The sequence below is a fragment of the Astyanax mexicanus genome, chromosome 10 (assembly GCF_023375975.1).
Source record: "Astyanax mexicanus isolate ESR-SI-001 chromosome 10, AstMex3_surface, whole genome shotgun sequence".
Classification (NCBI taxonomy): Eukaryota; Metazoa; Chordata; class Actinopteri; order Characiformes; family Acestrorhamphidae; genus Astyanax; species Astyanax mexicanus.
In genome coordinates, this window is record NC_064417.1 from 43731719 (window position 1) to 43748047 (window position 16329).

The 16329-nt window shown below is 38.6% G+C and overlaps 1 protein-coding gene across 2 annotated transcripts in view; it reads right to left on the reverse strand.

Moving 5' to 3' along the window:
- Positions 1 to 16329, reverse strand: part of pigg (phosphatidylinositol glycan anchor biosynthesis class G) — a 192483-nt gene that overhangs the window by 173492 nt on the left and 2662 nt on the right. The window lies entirely within an intron of this gene.

Consider the following 16329-nt stretch of genomic DNA (forward strand, 5'->3'; position numbering starts at 1 on the left):
GCCACAACACACATACAATCATGGCCGAAATTTGATTATTTTCTTCCAGAAATGTTTTGTTATTTGCATTTGTTAAACACAAAAAAGCAGAGAAAAGACAAAAAATATATATAATTTCACGAAAAACTCTGGACAAAATTATTGTCAGCATCAACTTAATATTTGGTTGCACAACCTTGGAAAAAATAACTGAACTATGAAACTTCTTATAACTCTTAACTGGAATTTTGGACTGATGCACCCCGAGCCTGCAGGACAGCTTGAATTTCTTTGGAGCTTAATTGGGGCTGCTCATCCACCAGCTGGAATATCCTTTTCAACAATTTTTTCATCCAGAACCTTTTTTAGTGAGATTAGCTATAGTGTCATGTAGGGGTGGGCAATATTATATCGTATACAATATATCGTGACACAGAAATATCATGATATTAAAAATCCATATCGTGATAATAGGGCTGTTCTGGCTTTCTGTAAAAGTAGTCTATTATTTACTGTGAAGCTTTAGGTGTATTTATTGTATAATTGTTTTAGTTTGCAGTTTATATGCATGCACTAAATATTCTGAAATATTATTTGCTGCATTATATTATTTTATGCTAAATTATTTATTTTGCCACATTATGATTATTCTGTTATACTATTATACTATATTCCTGAAATGAATGAATTATTTTAGTTTTCCTCTATCGCCAAGTATATCGTTATCGCAAAAATACCCTGAAATATCGTGATATTATTTTAGAGCCATATCGCCCACCCCTAGTGCCATGATTTGCTAACATCTTGATTATGTTGCGCACGGTGGGCAAATAAACATTGAGGTCTCTAGAGACAAACTAGTAACCTTGAGGTACAGAAAGAGATAACCCAATGCAAAGACGCAGTCAACTTATCTCCTTTTATCTGGGTTCAGGTGTGATTTTTATACTGCCGACACCTGTTACGTCACACAGGTAAGTTTAAACGAGTATCACATGCTTGAAACAAAGTTATTTACCTACAGTTTAGAAAAGGTGCCAATAATTTGGGGGTTAGTCCATTTTTGAAGTTTTGTCTCAAATTGTTTTTCTGTTTGTCCTCTGCTTTCTTGTGTTTTTCAAATACAAAATAAAAAAAATGAAGCTGTAAAATAGTGTTTCACCTGATCCCCTACAAAAAGGGGCTACAAAAACCCAGAGGCTTCTTGGCTACTTAAGGGTAGGGTACCTCTTGGTGAGAAGATATTTGGCCTAGCTGACAGACTTTAACAGGGCTTACATCATTGAAGTGAGAGTAGTAGGTTTTTTTTTTTTTTTTTTGACACTGCCAGCCACTGTCACATTCATTTGCAGAAACCTGGATGATATGGGCCAGAAAAAGCTTTGTCTTTACCTATGAATCCAGGATCTGTTTGGAAATAAACAGCCGGTCAGGTTTGAGTCTCGTGGTTTAAAGCGACACACTGCCCCAACTGCTGGTGTGGTTATATCGGGAGCCATCGCACACGACAGTCAGTCACCCCTAGTAGTGATACGAGGAAAAGAGTCAGCTCAGTGATATGGGCAGGACATCCTGCACCCACACGTGGTGCTTTTTATGGAAGAGCTTTTAACTGGCCTATTTCAGCAGGATAATGCTCCTCCACACACACAGCAAGGGTTTCCCAGCAATGTCTCCTCCTCCAAACTGCAATACTTATATGACCTGCCCCTTCACCATATCTGTCGCCAATTGAGCATTTTATGGATACAAGCTATAAATGTTGTATCAGGCCGTCCCCACTGATTACTTTTACTTACAGTACTGTATAGTCCCTTAAGCATATCTTCTGCCTACTGTTCTTCTCTCTCATTTTCTCTCTTTTGCGCTCATACTCTCTCTCATTTCCTCTCTCCCACCTACAGTGCGTATTATGTCAGGCAAATGCAAGATCATTAGTTACACCGTTTTAGCAGATGTCCTACAGCACAGGGTCTTCATCCCCCAGCGCTTCAGAGTCTCTCTCTCACTTAGCACGAGAGTGCCTTGCTCGCTCAGCACTTAAGAGAAAGGTTCTTCTTGTTGCCGTAGGCCAGGAACTTTCACAAATGCCACACAATGGCAATGCTCCTGTCATATCTGCAGTGAAACACAAACAATTAAGTTATCCTGGCCTGCTTCTGCCATAGGCCTGCATGCTGTGTTGGCAGAAATGGCTTGTGGGAAAAGGCTCAGATTTTCATACTGTCTAACCACCACTCAGGACACTGCCTGGAGCCAACTAGGACGCCACTAGCTCATAGCTGGAGGGAGAACATGCACTAGCTACACTGTAAAAAAAAAAACTGTAGTTTTTACAGGAAAACGCTGGCAGCTGTGGTTACCAGAGTTTTCCTGTTAAAATTACAGACGATAAGTAAATAACTCTACTGAAAAAAAAATGTAAATTAATTTACAGTGATTGAAATCTGCTAAATTACAATAATAATCTGTCAAGTTTACACAAATTAAATGTTAATTTTGCATAGCAGTGTTCTACATAAAAATACCCTTTCCTGTATTTTTTACCTCTAACAAATGTCTTTACTAGCACCATTCACTAAACTAACAGCAAGCACGTTTTTAGTATATGTTTATTTTCAAACTGTCATTTTTCAGCAGGATAATGCTCGCCCACACACAGCAAGGGTTTTCCAGGATGTTTTGACCAAACTGCAACACTGCAACCTTGTCCTCTCCAACCACCACTCAGGACATTGCATGGAGCCAACCAGGACCCCACTAGCCTCGTCCACCTTGGCTCAGGACCGCCCACAGACAGAGCTGAATCCGGGCTGCAGCAGACCTGACACCGTTTTGTCAGCTAAAGAGCTTACAGATCTGTTTACACCAGCTAGTTAATGTTAGCTATCTTGTGTAAGTAACTATAAGTTTTTTAATTGGATCTCCGGTGGATTCTGTGTTTTACCGAGACCTTAAATATACACTAGGGAAGCACAGTTTGACAAGGTAACACAATTAGACAGATCACTGGTCAAAGCGGTCGCCGTTTGCGTCGGATTTTATGATATAGAGCGGACTCTAGGGTGAAACTGCCCAAGCACCGAATCACCAAGTCCGAGACAAGAGTTTAGTAGCGTTAGTTTAGCTGAAAGCATGGCACTAATCCAGTGAACTAAAGCAGGCTCATACAGAAACACCGGAGCACTTATTTTTTTCACAAAAAAAACTCTCACATGGCATTAATTTATACTTGAGACCACAACTACACATTTTAAATGAATGAAAAACAATGGAATGGAGACCTTAGAATAGATCTATTTTCAAATATTTTTCAGCATTTTTATATCCTTCAACATTTATATCCTGCACTTTTCAGCAGGATAATGCTTACCCACACACAGCAAAGGTTTCCCAGAACCATTTTGACCAGCTGGGATGCCAGTTTTAGCATCTCAGGCATCCTAGACTACTGTATCTGCCAAAGCCCTGCATGATGGCACATTTTTTCTTTACATATTTCTTTCAACTCACAATTTTCAGCAAAATAATGCTCGACCACACACAGTAAGGGGTTCCCTGGAATGTCTCCGCCAGTCTGCAACACTTTCCTGCCCTGCCCGGTCAACGAGTTTAATGTCAATTAAACATTTATCAGCCCAACCTGAACCCCAGCTTCAGGCTCTTGGCCTGATTCTACCCTAGTTTTGCTCAGGAGCCTGCATGAAGCCAAATATATACCACTAACTTATAGCTGGAGAGAAATATGCACTAGCTAGTACCATTCACAAAACAAACAGCAAGCTCATGTACATATTAATATTAGTACATATTTTTTATGCCTCTGAATAGCGAGCCAGATGAGCTCAAGGATATTTTAAATGAAACTGACTGGTGCTACAGGAAGATAAGCAACACAGAGCAGAGCTGGCACCACTGCAAGAAAATGATTACAATGTTTTAAACTCCACATTGTACAAATATGTGAATTTAGAGCCTTGGGAAGTTCTCACTGACTTACACTCATAGTCAAAGGAAATGTTGCAAAAATAGCTGCACCCAGAAGGAAGATGAAGGTTACCAGGAACATGAAAAACATTAGAAAAATATAGACGGATATGGGAAACTCTTGGTCATATTTACTGAGCTAAAAAATAGGTCTACAAATAATGATTATTTTGGTAGTCTACTAATCTGACAATTATTTATTAGATTAGTTGATCAGTCAACGATTATATCTGCCATGTCCTCCATCTCAAAAAAAAAATGACAGAAACAGCTAAACATGAGATTTAAAAGGCATTAAAGGTTTAGATGTTGTTTAAACATGGAAAGTACTGAAACTTGGTGAGTAAATCTGTTTATAATATGGAATCTATTGTAAGTCAAAGGCACTCTGCTGGGGAAAAATGATTAAAAAGCCTTTAATGTGTCATGAAAAGTACATTTAAAAACATTGAGGCCATCTTAGCCTTCTTCAGGGCATGAAACAAAAAAATATAATAAAAATAAATAAATAAATGAAAAAAAAAAAAGAAGAAGGCCAAGATGGCCGCAACACGTCCGCCTCAATGTTTTGTTTTTAAATTTACTTGCCATGACACAGTAAAGGCTTTGTAATCATTTTCCCCCAACAGAGTGCCTTTGACTTATATTTCTTTTATATTTCAATTTTTGCCCAGTTTCAAAAGAGCACCAATTGGAGAGATTTACAATTCCAATACTCCTAGTAGCACTTCAGCCTATCTTTTTCTTTGTAATCTGTTGTGTCTGGGCCCTTTTGGAGAGACTGATTAAGTTGAGAGTAAACTGTGTGAGTGAGCCATTTACCCATCTCCCATTGCGCTTCTGTTCCCAGCACTTTGTGTAATGCAGTACTGTTACAAATTAATTGTAGAGACAAATTTAAACAACCGTTAAACATTGGCGATTACATTGACTAATCGTTGCAGCACTACTAAACACACAGAATTAGTGTGTAAACGTGTAACACACATGTACTGTTACATACCAGACATGTTGGCATTGAATGATAGGTTCAATATGCATGCAGTTGGTCACAGCAAGTGTTCATAGCACCTCCAGTAGCATCTCACACATCTTCAATAGGGGATAGATAGTTCTGGTGATTCAGCCAGCTACGGCATAGTATCTAGTATCTCTTGGAATGGCATCAGCATGTGGATGAGCATTGTTTCGTTGGAACAGTGCGCCAGAGTGTGTGTTCAGAAAAAGTAGAGGCACTGATTCCAGGACCTTATTGGCACAATATTGAGTTCTTGACGTCCGTTGATCTTGGAGCTGACAATGTTTCCTTTGTTGGTTGACCCACCAAGACAAAAGCATGACTCATCACTGAAAATGGCCCACTGTCATTCTAATTCTCAACATGACAGTCTGGTGTCATTCTTGTCATTTGATTCCCTTTCCCTTTGCAAGGTTTTGTTGATGATGGGAGTAAATATAGCTAAAGTTTAAACTATATTAAGGCATAAGGCATTGGGGTGAATTGTCTTCCTTTTATTTCTCACTCTCTGTCTTCCTTATGTCTCCCTTCCTGTCTTTCTTTCTCTTCCCCTTTCTTCCTTCCCTGCACTCTCTTGGGAGTAGTGCGCTTCTTGTGTCCGGGTTTGAAAGGATGAATCAATGCTAAAAGTGCTGAAATTTGCATTCTTTTAGATCAGGGTTCAGCGGTTCGGTGCTGTAGAGTCAATGCTTTATCTTTTACAGCACTTTTCCAGCGGAAACTCTTGTGCCAACATACACAGGCTTTGATCAAAAGTTTGATAAGAAAGGAGCGTGTTTAGTGCTCAGCCGGGTCGCTGTCGATCTTTAAAGGGTTGTAAAGTTGGAGGACACGACGATCTTCCAGGATATGTGTGTGTTTAACAAGCATAGCATTCAGAAATCTTCTAGGAATATGCAGACCTACACAACACCACAGTCAGAACTAATATATTATCTGAGGATCAGAGGACAAATACACAGATATCAAGAGCCCCTATCTAGTAGGATTGTAACGGTATTTGCATTGGTATCTTTGAACGTTTACACTATGAGGGTCACAGATCAATGTCTGCAATCCCACACGCAATACACTTTATACTGTGGCCTGTTAGTAGGGGATATAGTGTAGATTTTATATTCTCTGTTCAACACCGAACCTAAGAATTCCCACCACTTTACTCGGGGCTTGTCGGGTTGGTCTCAAGAAAATGGTCTGTGACATAGACTAGATATTTAATGTTATGTGATATCATTCAACATAGTGAAGAAAAGAAATCCCGCTATGATCGTAAAAAAAAGTTAAAACGTTATAATCACGCAGAACTGACCTAACATCCGATAGTCCATAGCTGCAGCTATAAACTCTGTAGGTCTATCCATCCATCACACACCTCAGAATGTCTTTAACTACATGAGATAGGGACAAGGTAAAACAATGGAAGTTTTTTGGGGCAAAAATCAGTAAATACAGGCACCTACAACTTGGAATTGAAGGTTACTAAATTTGAAGATTGCTACATTTGCTCCTCTGCTATCAAAACGTACTGGAAGGATAGTCCTACAGAGCACCACTACCTGGTAGCCTAGTAATGAAACAATGTTCTTTATTTATTTATTTATTTTGATGACAATGTTTCAAGTTTTTAAAGGGTTGTCCCATGTCTCTTCAGCCTCTTCTACTTATAACACTGAAGACACTGAAAACAATGGGTAGGTGTAGAAATGAGAAATGGGATTGGGTATAAAAGTTTAAAAGTTGGGACTATGGGTGGGCAATATGGCCCTAAAATAATACCACAATATTTCATGGTATTTTCACAATGACAGGGATATCTTGGCGAAATGACAAAACACTGAATTAAAAATATATACATATTTCAAGAATACACCACTGCAACAAAATGAGAATTATTATTAGTTTTTTTTATATATATGTATACTCCTATATATATATATATATATATATATATATATATACACACTCCTAACTGAGATATAAAAAAATGCAAGAATTTTATCAAATTTTTAACAGAAGACAATGTTCCAGAATGTCTTGATATTAATAATGTGCTCCAAATATATCCATATATCCTGGCCTGAAGTAAAATAAATGATAATGGACAGATATAATCTGTCTCTAGTAGATATAAAATGAGAAATGAGAACAGTGTGAATTTTTCTTTCGCAAAAAACAGCAAAAAAAAAATAGTACCCAGATGTGATAATTAGAGGTGGATGATATGGCACGATATTTCAGGGTATAATATTGTTCATGATATTCAAAAATATTGGCAATATTATTGCGTACGATATGATATGGCACAGCTCTAGTTGGGACCAACAAAAAAAGGGTTTGTGTGAAAGCAGTCTTAAATAAATAAAAGTGAGACAAACCAAACAAACAAAGGAACATGAACACAGATTTGTGCACTCTCTCTAATGAACACCACTCAGCTCCAACTCGTTTATTAGAAAAGACTCCACCAACAGGTCTACATCACGACAAAGCCCACGGCATCTTCCCCTGTTCTACTGATTCCAGCACTTCAGGGTGGCATATTAACGCCGGCTACGCACATTGTAACTGCGCGGGCCTGAGGCGTTCTGTTTCAGAAGAGTTTGAACTCCACGGGGGGCTGAAATTGAGGGTCTGTGAGTATTCAACTTGAGCGCGTCTTTGTTACAAATCCTTCCGCCAGCCCTATTCATGTTCCAAATCCAAATTATTCAGCCGGTGTTGGTTTTCTAAGCCATTTACAGAAAGCCAGAGTGGCAGTTAAAAGACAGAAAGAATGAGAAACACTGCCGATAACAACAGGTCTTTCTGGATGTCAGTTTTAATGATTGGAGACATGAAGGGGAGGTGGAGTGACGAAAGAAAAAAAAAAAAACACACACTTTAAAAGCCTAAATCTGCCTCTTTCTTTGCTGCTAGCTCACTTTTTTTAGTCTCTTTTTTTTTCAGCAACCCACAAAATCTAAGCATTTGCAAAGTATGAGTTAGGAGGATTAAGGGTTTCTTAGCACAAAGAATTCTCCCCCACTCAAAAATATAGAAATAAGTCCACATTATGCACTAAAAACTAGGCTAAGACAGACAAATACTTATTTCAGGAGAAATCCAGCCATCAGAGGATCACCAGAAACTGTGCATCACTATCAAATCTGCACCCACCCACTCATCTAACCAGAGTTAGGATGTTCTGGCATCATATAAATCTATACTTTTCCTCCCTACTAGGCAAAAACACATCAGCTGGAGTTATAGCAGAGATTTCCAGCCTGAAATCTCCCCGCCCAGTCTGTCTGCCTCCGCGCATGGATAACTGGGAGCTAGGACACTGTAAAAGGATCACTGGCTATTCTTGTAAACTTTTATGAGGTATTGATTAGCTCATAAAAGATAAAAGAGGCCTAATGTGTCTCGAACAAGGGCCTGCAGAGGGGAACCTTTGAGGCTCGTTTTTTGGAGCACTAGCGCACCGACTCTAACGGCGCTCTGAGGCTGGATCGGTTGCAGATCTCCATTAGACTGAATGTACGCCAACTTCAGAGTGGGTTGGGGTTGGGTAGTCTAGTTTAACGCCACATCAGCTCGTCGGCTATTTCGTGGCACGAAAGGTACTGTCTAATCACAAGGTTCTACGATCTAAGCCATCGCAAGGCAGACAGACACAGACAGACACACAGACACATTCACTCACACACTCACACCTAAGGGGCAATTTCAATCAAGTTCCAATTAGCCTGAACGTGCCGTCTTTGGACTGTGGGAGGAAACCGGAGAACCCGGAGGAAACCCACGCAGACACGGGGAGAACGTGCAAACTCCACACAGAAAGACCCGGGACGCCCCAGCCGGGAATCGAACCCAGGCCGTCTTGCTGTGAGGCGGAAGTGCTACCCACCGCGCCACCATGCCGCCCCCAACTTCAGAGTAAAAAAAAAAAAAGGACATTAGGAAAGTACTCTAAGATCCTGGCTCAGGCTGGCTTTCCAAATGAACATTCTGATTGTCTTCATGGGTTTCATTGGCTCCTTATTAAATACAAAAATAGTATTAGGCAAAAATCTGCATCATAATAATAATATTTCCTTTTCTAATTTGCAATTGATCAGCCAAGAAGTGTTTAAAACCTCCAAAATTGTGCTTCAATGATGTTACACAGAGGAAACACTAATGACCAATGTCTGACAAAAATGATTACATGTTAGCTAACTTAGTCTTGTAGCTTTAGGGAAAAAAGAAAAGAAAATATTGCTTTGGTGCAAAATACTGCACGTCTCTTTTGACTGAATAGATTACAGCACACTAACACTGCAATGTGATTGGCTGAATTGTGTGCAAAGCTGTTCAAGTATTACACAATACTAGCACACAGACATAAGCTAGCAGTGATACCAACATATAAAAAAACGAAGAACAGCCTATACTATGACACATTATAATTATACAACTGAAAGACTCTCAAAATAAATCATACATGACGTTACTGCCTGTAGTCTGATGTTGATGATGAATGGGGTTTCTCTGAGTGGTCCAGCAGGCTAAGCACTGCCACTATGATCAGGAGATCGTGGTTCGAATCCTGTTCATGTAGCTTGCCATCAGCTACCTGCGCCCTGAGAGAGCACAATTGGTCTTGCTCTCTCTGGGTGGGTAGATTGGCTTTGCTCTCTCTCCACATCACTCCAAAGGGTGATGCCAATCAGCACAAGGCGTCTGTGAGCTGATGTATCAGAACCGAGTCACTGCACTTTCCTCCGAGCATTAGCGCTGTGTTGCTACTGGACAATGCTGCATCAGAAGCAGTTTGAAAAGAGGCGGTGGCTGACTTCACATGTATCAGAGGAGGCATATGCTAGTCTTTAGCCTCTTGGTGTTGGGGCTTCACTAGTGATAGGGGGAGTCCTAATGAGTGGGTTGGGTATTTGGCCATGTAAATTGGAGAGAAAATGGGAAAAAAAATCAGAAAGAAAAAAAAAAGAATGGGGTTTCTGATTGAATTTAAGTATTTCTCCTCGAAAACCTGACCTCTTTATCTTAAAAACGAACAATAATCAGCAAAAACAGAACTGTGATATAATCACAATAATATACTCAAGCTTTGTGCTATAATGTGAGATATCGTCACTGGTGTACTCAGTAAATTTATGCCTATATCTGACAATATAGCCCTCGCTATTGTGTATTACTGCTTAATTGAGTCTGCAGCAAACAACAGCTGTACTAACATCATATATCAGCACCGGCTTAGTGAGTCACGTATCAACAGCCAGTCTGAAGCAGGGGGCAGGTCAGATTAGCCGTGCTGCAGACCTCCACCCTCTTCACCTATCTCCTGTGTACTCCCTCCATCATCTTAAGGTCCATTAGTAACCCGATCATGTTACTGCAGAGCAGAAGGACAGGGACCGGACCCTGCTACGCATTCCTCTAATACAGAGAACTGCGAGCAGACTGGAGTCTGTCCAGAGCGTGCAACACAAGCAAATTACCGCTCAGTCAATTACTGGCCATTTTCCACTTAATATCATCATTTCTGAACATGACCTAAGTGGAGTGGGTCACTCTCTCTGCAGCACAAGCGCGAATAAACAGACCATAAAGGATGTCCAATAAACGGCGGAAGAAAGAGAAGGAAGCAGACACCTGTGTATTAAGAGATGAAAAGAAAAAAAGGGCATTAAAAAGTCCTCTGTATCATGGCAGTATAACTTTCCTTTTTCTTCGATCATGGGGAGTGGGGTTGGGTCAGTACTCTTCTACCTGTGATGCAGCATTAATGTGGAAAAGCACACTGAAAACTTACAGCAACATATGCCTCATTCAAAACCACATCTTTTTCAGGAACGTCCAAGCATTTTTCTAAACGAACTCTGGAGTGGTTCTCTTTTGGTATGAACGTAATCCGGTCTCGATCCAACCCAGCTATCAAATGTACTCCTTTTATTTGAACTGCTGATAAATCTGATATATTAGCCAGATAACTCGGTACCACTTTAAAATAAGACTACCTTTATGAAGGGTTTATAAATGGTTTACAATTAGTTTATTAATGGTTACTAATTAGGTAATAAATGCCTTTAAAATCATTAATAACCAGTTATAACACATGTAGAAAGGCCAACAACATAGGTGGCTATGGTTTCACTATTTGACAAGCAACAGGTCATTGTTGCCGTTTATACGTCTGTGTTATAACTATATTAATGATTATTAATGATTTTTAATGCATTTACAACCTAATTAGTAACCATTAATTAACTAATTTTAAGCCATTTATAAACCCTTTATAAAGGTAGTCTTATTTTAAAGTGGTACCGATAACTCTAATTACCACAACTGTGAACAAACACTGTCTCTGTTCAATGTGGTTTACACACGCAGTGTGTGCAGCGTTCACTGCTCACAGCCAAGCTTCCTGTCAATCATAATATTTGTGTAAAATGCAAAATGTACCAAATACATTTGTGCAAATGTTACATTATTGTTTTTATTTAAGTAGCATATGTACGTACTTTATGAGATCGTATTAAAATATGCTGGTTCAGTGAGTTCAGTTTAGTCAATTAGTCACTACATGGATATGTTTTACTTAATATCACTTAATATACCATTATTTCTAGACATGGACTAAGAAGAGGTGGGAAAAATATTGATAATGTAATATATTGCATTGTTATTTTTTTTTTTTGTTTATGATACAATATCAGATTGAAATTGCCCCTTAGGTGTGAGTGAATGTGTCTGTTTGTCTGTCTGTGTCCATCTGCCGTGTGATGGATTGGCGGCCTGTCCAGGGTGTATCCTGCCTTCCGCCCGATGCCTGCTGGGATAGGCTCCAAGCCCACCCCCGCGACCCTTCATGGATTAAGCGGTTGACAATGAGATGAGATGAGATGAGATGATACAATATCAATACGTGGCAAATATTTATATACTTATTAAAACATTAAAAAGCACTCCAAACCACCAATGTGATTTACTAAATTTACTGCTTCATTGATCCACATGGTAGCGCTACAATTAAATAAATAGGATACACCTGCAGTAAAGAATATTAGTCAGCAAAAATATTTTGCAATAGATTTTGAGTACTGCAGAATCACAGTATCATGCTTTTATCGTTATCATGGGGAGTGGGAGTGGGTCACTCTCTCTGCAGAACTAGCACAAATAAACAGACCACAAAGGAGGTCCAGTAAACGGCCAAAGCTCTGAACAAGTTTTGTTAGCAAGAAAAGAGAATAAAGCGGACATCTCCTAGTGCGAGAAGAACCTCACACATCTCAGGAGTTTCAAGCCTCTCTAAGGATCTCTTTGGAGAAAACTCTCTAAGGAGCTCTGTGTGTTTTTTTCCTCATCGCTCTCTCTCTTTTTTTTTTCTTCAAAAGAGAAGAGGCACAGGTAGTGACCCAGAAAATAAGCTACAGCAGAAAAAAAGGAGCTGCATGAAAGGCCAGCTCTCCAGCAGACCAACATTCTTTCAGATTTAGATTAAATTCCACCTCTCTGAGAAAAGAAATAATCCAAACAGTATAAAATGTCTACAAAGCCTGTGTGTGACCACAGTCAGTCACAGGACAAGACAGCTCTGGGGCAAGAAAAGCAGCTGCAACGAGTTTAGGACTATATGACATATAATGAAAAGTGCTCCCTGAGACAGCTCCTGAAATCAGAACTGACATTTTTTAAGTCATGTTGGTTCAGGTGCCTCTTCATATTAAGCATGATTCATTGTATCTTGTATAATATAAAAGACAGTGTTGTTTTATTTCAAAACCTTCTATCAAACTGTAATGACAGTTCTGAAATAACTTATAAATGAATTGATTGCTTATGTCAACTTAAACCAGAGTGGTAAAATTATATTAAGCAATAATAAATATGTTTCACCTGCCAACCACCCCCACCTAACACTGAGCAATACCACTCAGATAGCTCACTCTGACAGTATGGAGTGATAATGCTTATTTCTGATGATATTAATCTATGAGAGGTATGTGTAAGATTAGAAAGAAATGGCATTAATATCGGCGCTGTCCAATGAAAAACAAGTATTTCCATACAAGAGAGAAAAAAAAAACCTTCTTAACTTTCAATGGAAATCAATGTAAAAAAGAGTTTATTTCAGGTCATTTTGAAGTATTTCTATTGGTCCATTTATCAAGAAGTTTTCACATTGTAAGTGACAGTTTGTGTGTTCAAAATGTGTAGTAAACTAAAAATCAACAAAAATAGACATTCTTGTTTTTCATTGGACAGTGACGATTTACTGTATTTTATATGATCAATAGTATACAATCAAAATAAATATGATTTTTTTTACTATATTTGGTTAGTTAAAGCTAATGATAGTAGGGGTGGGAGGTTAATAAAATTAATTTAATTCATGCGATTTTTTTTAAATGGATAAAAGGAGACTGTATATATTTACTGATAGAAGCTGCCAGAGGGAATCTCGGTAGATATATAATGTATAATGTAGATATACATTATGCTTGTTTGGACACAACTTTTCTCATTCAGTGTGTTTTTTCTTTCTTTCTTTTTTATTTTTTTACATTGTAAATTTACGATTAATCTAAACAGAATTATGTTGTAATCCAGAAGATGTTTTATACTTTATATTGTTCTAAGTAGACCTATATATTAAGCTTTGAGGACAGATCTGCACACTCTTGGTATTATAATCTAAGTGATTTAATGAGGGAGAGTCACCTGGAATATAATAGTTTTCTCAGCATCTTGAAGGACTTCCTGGAGGTGCTGAACAACAGTTGCTGCTTTTCCTTCATGCTGTGAAGAAGCTCCAGCTCATCCCAATTAAATCACCTCAAATCACCATCTCAGTTCATCAGGTTTATGTCAGGGGATTGTGGTGGACTAACACTTTTTTTTTTTTTTTTTTTTTTTACTGTTTACTACGTAATTTCATATGTGTCCCTTAATTGTTTTCACTTAATTGTTTTCCGGCAATCATCGGGTTCAAGCACCAACTTGCACAATGGTGCCTACTGGAGCATTGAATGGTGATGTGTAAGAAGGTCTAATATGATTGGAGATGCCCTGTCACATTTAGAAATTATCAAGTTTTTCACCTGTTATTAATGTTGAGCAGAGGCCTTTCAACCTGATCAGTGCTTAAATTCACATGTAAATCTAGTGAACTTTGTAGGATATTCATTAAGTGAGTTAGAACTAGTCAAAAGGTGTCTACATGTTATTGGTATTGATCAGGTGGCTTCAACCAGAATGTTCACAAAGTGGTATTCAGATTGACCTTTGAACCTTTGCAGAACAAGCTGAAATGTTTGACCAAACAAGTTTAAATTAACACAAAGGAGTGAATGTTCTGATATGACATGTAATTACGAAGTTATTATAAATCTAGTTCTGAACTAGCACAATGGTGCCTACTAGAGCATAGGATGGTGATGTGTAAGAAGGTCTAACACAATTGGAGACATTTTGTCACATTTAAAATGATCAAAAGTCTTTCACCTGTTATTAATGTTGAGAAGAGGCACAAAGGAGTGAATGTTCTGATATGACATGTAATGTCAAGTTATTCTTAATCTAGTTCTGTATTAAATGGCGCTTCATCAGAGTGATATTGTACAGAGGTCTTTAACATTGTGAGATTACAGCAAATACTGCAGAGTTACAGCAATTTAGGTTAGAAATTCCAAGGACGCACAGATTGCTTGATGCCTGGAGAGTATTGTATGTGAAATTTTCACAAATGTTTTTAATGAACATTTACCTAGAGACTCTACAGTGTGCAGCAAGACTGAAATGGAGGTGATAGGCCAAATATCCAGAGAGTAGTTTCAATATAGCTATTTTCAAACAATTAGCAATTATGAATGAACAAAGCACTTTTTAAACATAGTTGTATTGAGAAATTTGTCAGAGCCACTGTACTAAATATGGCAAAAACAATTAGATGTCAAAATAGTACAGCATGATTGACATATACTCGTTTTTTTGGAACAGCGCCCCCCAGTGGGCGGATTGTTTCAGCACTTTGCAGGTCACTACAGTGTCTCCACCTGAACATAACTGCCAAATATCATCCAGATTGGGCAACATTCAGCCTGCCAAAATGTCTGCTGAATGCTGATTGGCTGATGGTGTTCAGCCATGTTGATTGATTAAGTTGCCCTTTGAACATCCTTTAGAGGCTGTATGATAGATTCTGCATGCAAAGTTTCAACTTGCTAGGTTGCATGGTTGCTGAGAAACAGTGCTCCAAATTTACCTCTTGAAGTGAATGGGGCATATATCCGGAAGGACTAATTTGCATATGGCGGCCATATTGTTTACATATTTCAACTTTTTCTTAATGAATATTGAAGCGCATGCTCTCACGAGTGTTTTGATACCAAACATGCCAGGATTGGTCAAAATTCCTAGGACTAGTTTGCAAAAGTAGGTTTTGCATATTATGCAAATTAGCACAAAATCTATATAGACGGAAGTGCATGGTCCAAATTGGAAAGTTGTTGGTATTGACCCAAGGAATCCATCAAAAAAAGAATTTTGAATGTAGGTCTTATGGTTTTTGAGTTATTGAGAAAATTGTGAAAAATGAATTTCCTTGTTTATAGCGCCACCACTTGACCAATCGGTGCCATTTTTGTTGTCCACCGAGATGCACTGATCCTACATCTACCTACCATCTAAGTTTCATTTCTCTATGACTTACGGTTTAGGCTGCACAACTGTTTTTACAGGAGAAAAAGAATAATAATAATAAGAAGAAGAAGAAGAAGAAGAAAAATCTTAGCAAAAACAATAGGGTTCTACGCACCTTCGGTGCTTGAACCCTAAAAACATACAAAAAGAGACGGTGTGTCCTTCTTTTGAACTTTTGACCTGTACTGTATGTAGAGAAAATGTTTTCACTTAAAAATTCCATGGAATACATGTAATTCAATCACATGTGTCCATAGTGTTGCATTAGACTGTATGGGTACCTATTCTTACATCAACCTGAAATAGAACGATAGCACTGCGTGCTACTGAACTTTTACTGAACTGTGGTCAAGAAGAAAAAAAAAAACACTGGCAGCATTTGTTTGAGGATGAATCAACATCTTTAAACCAGATCTTATTCAGTCACAGTGATCCCTCTGAGCATTTCAGCGAGCGGTCAGTCAAATCCCTCACTAAAAATAAACCGCATGTCTCCTGAAATATTTATCTTCTTCTGAACGTTTGTCTGTCCCTCTATTCTTTCTAGGCCTTTCTACAGTCCAGCCTCTGCCAGACACAATGGTGCATAATGACTGACTTGGTCTCCAGGAGACAGTGATTTGGGTTAGTTGGCCGTGTCATGCCGGTTAACAGCAGGA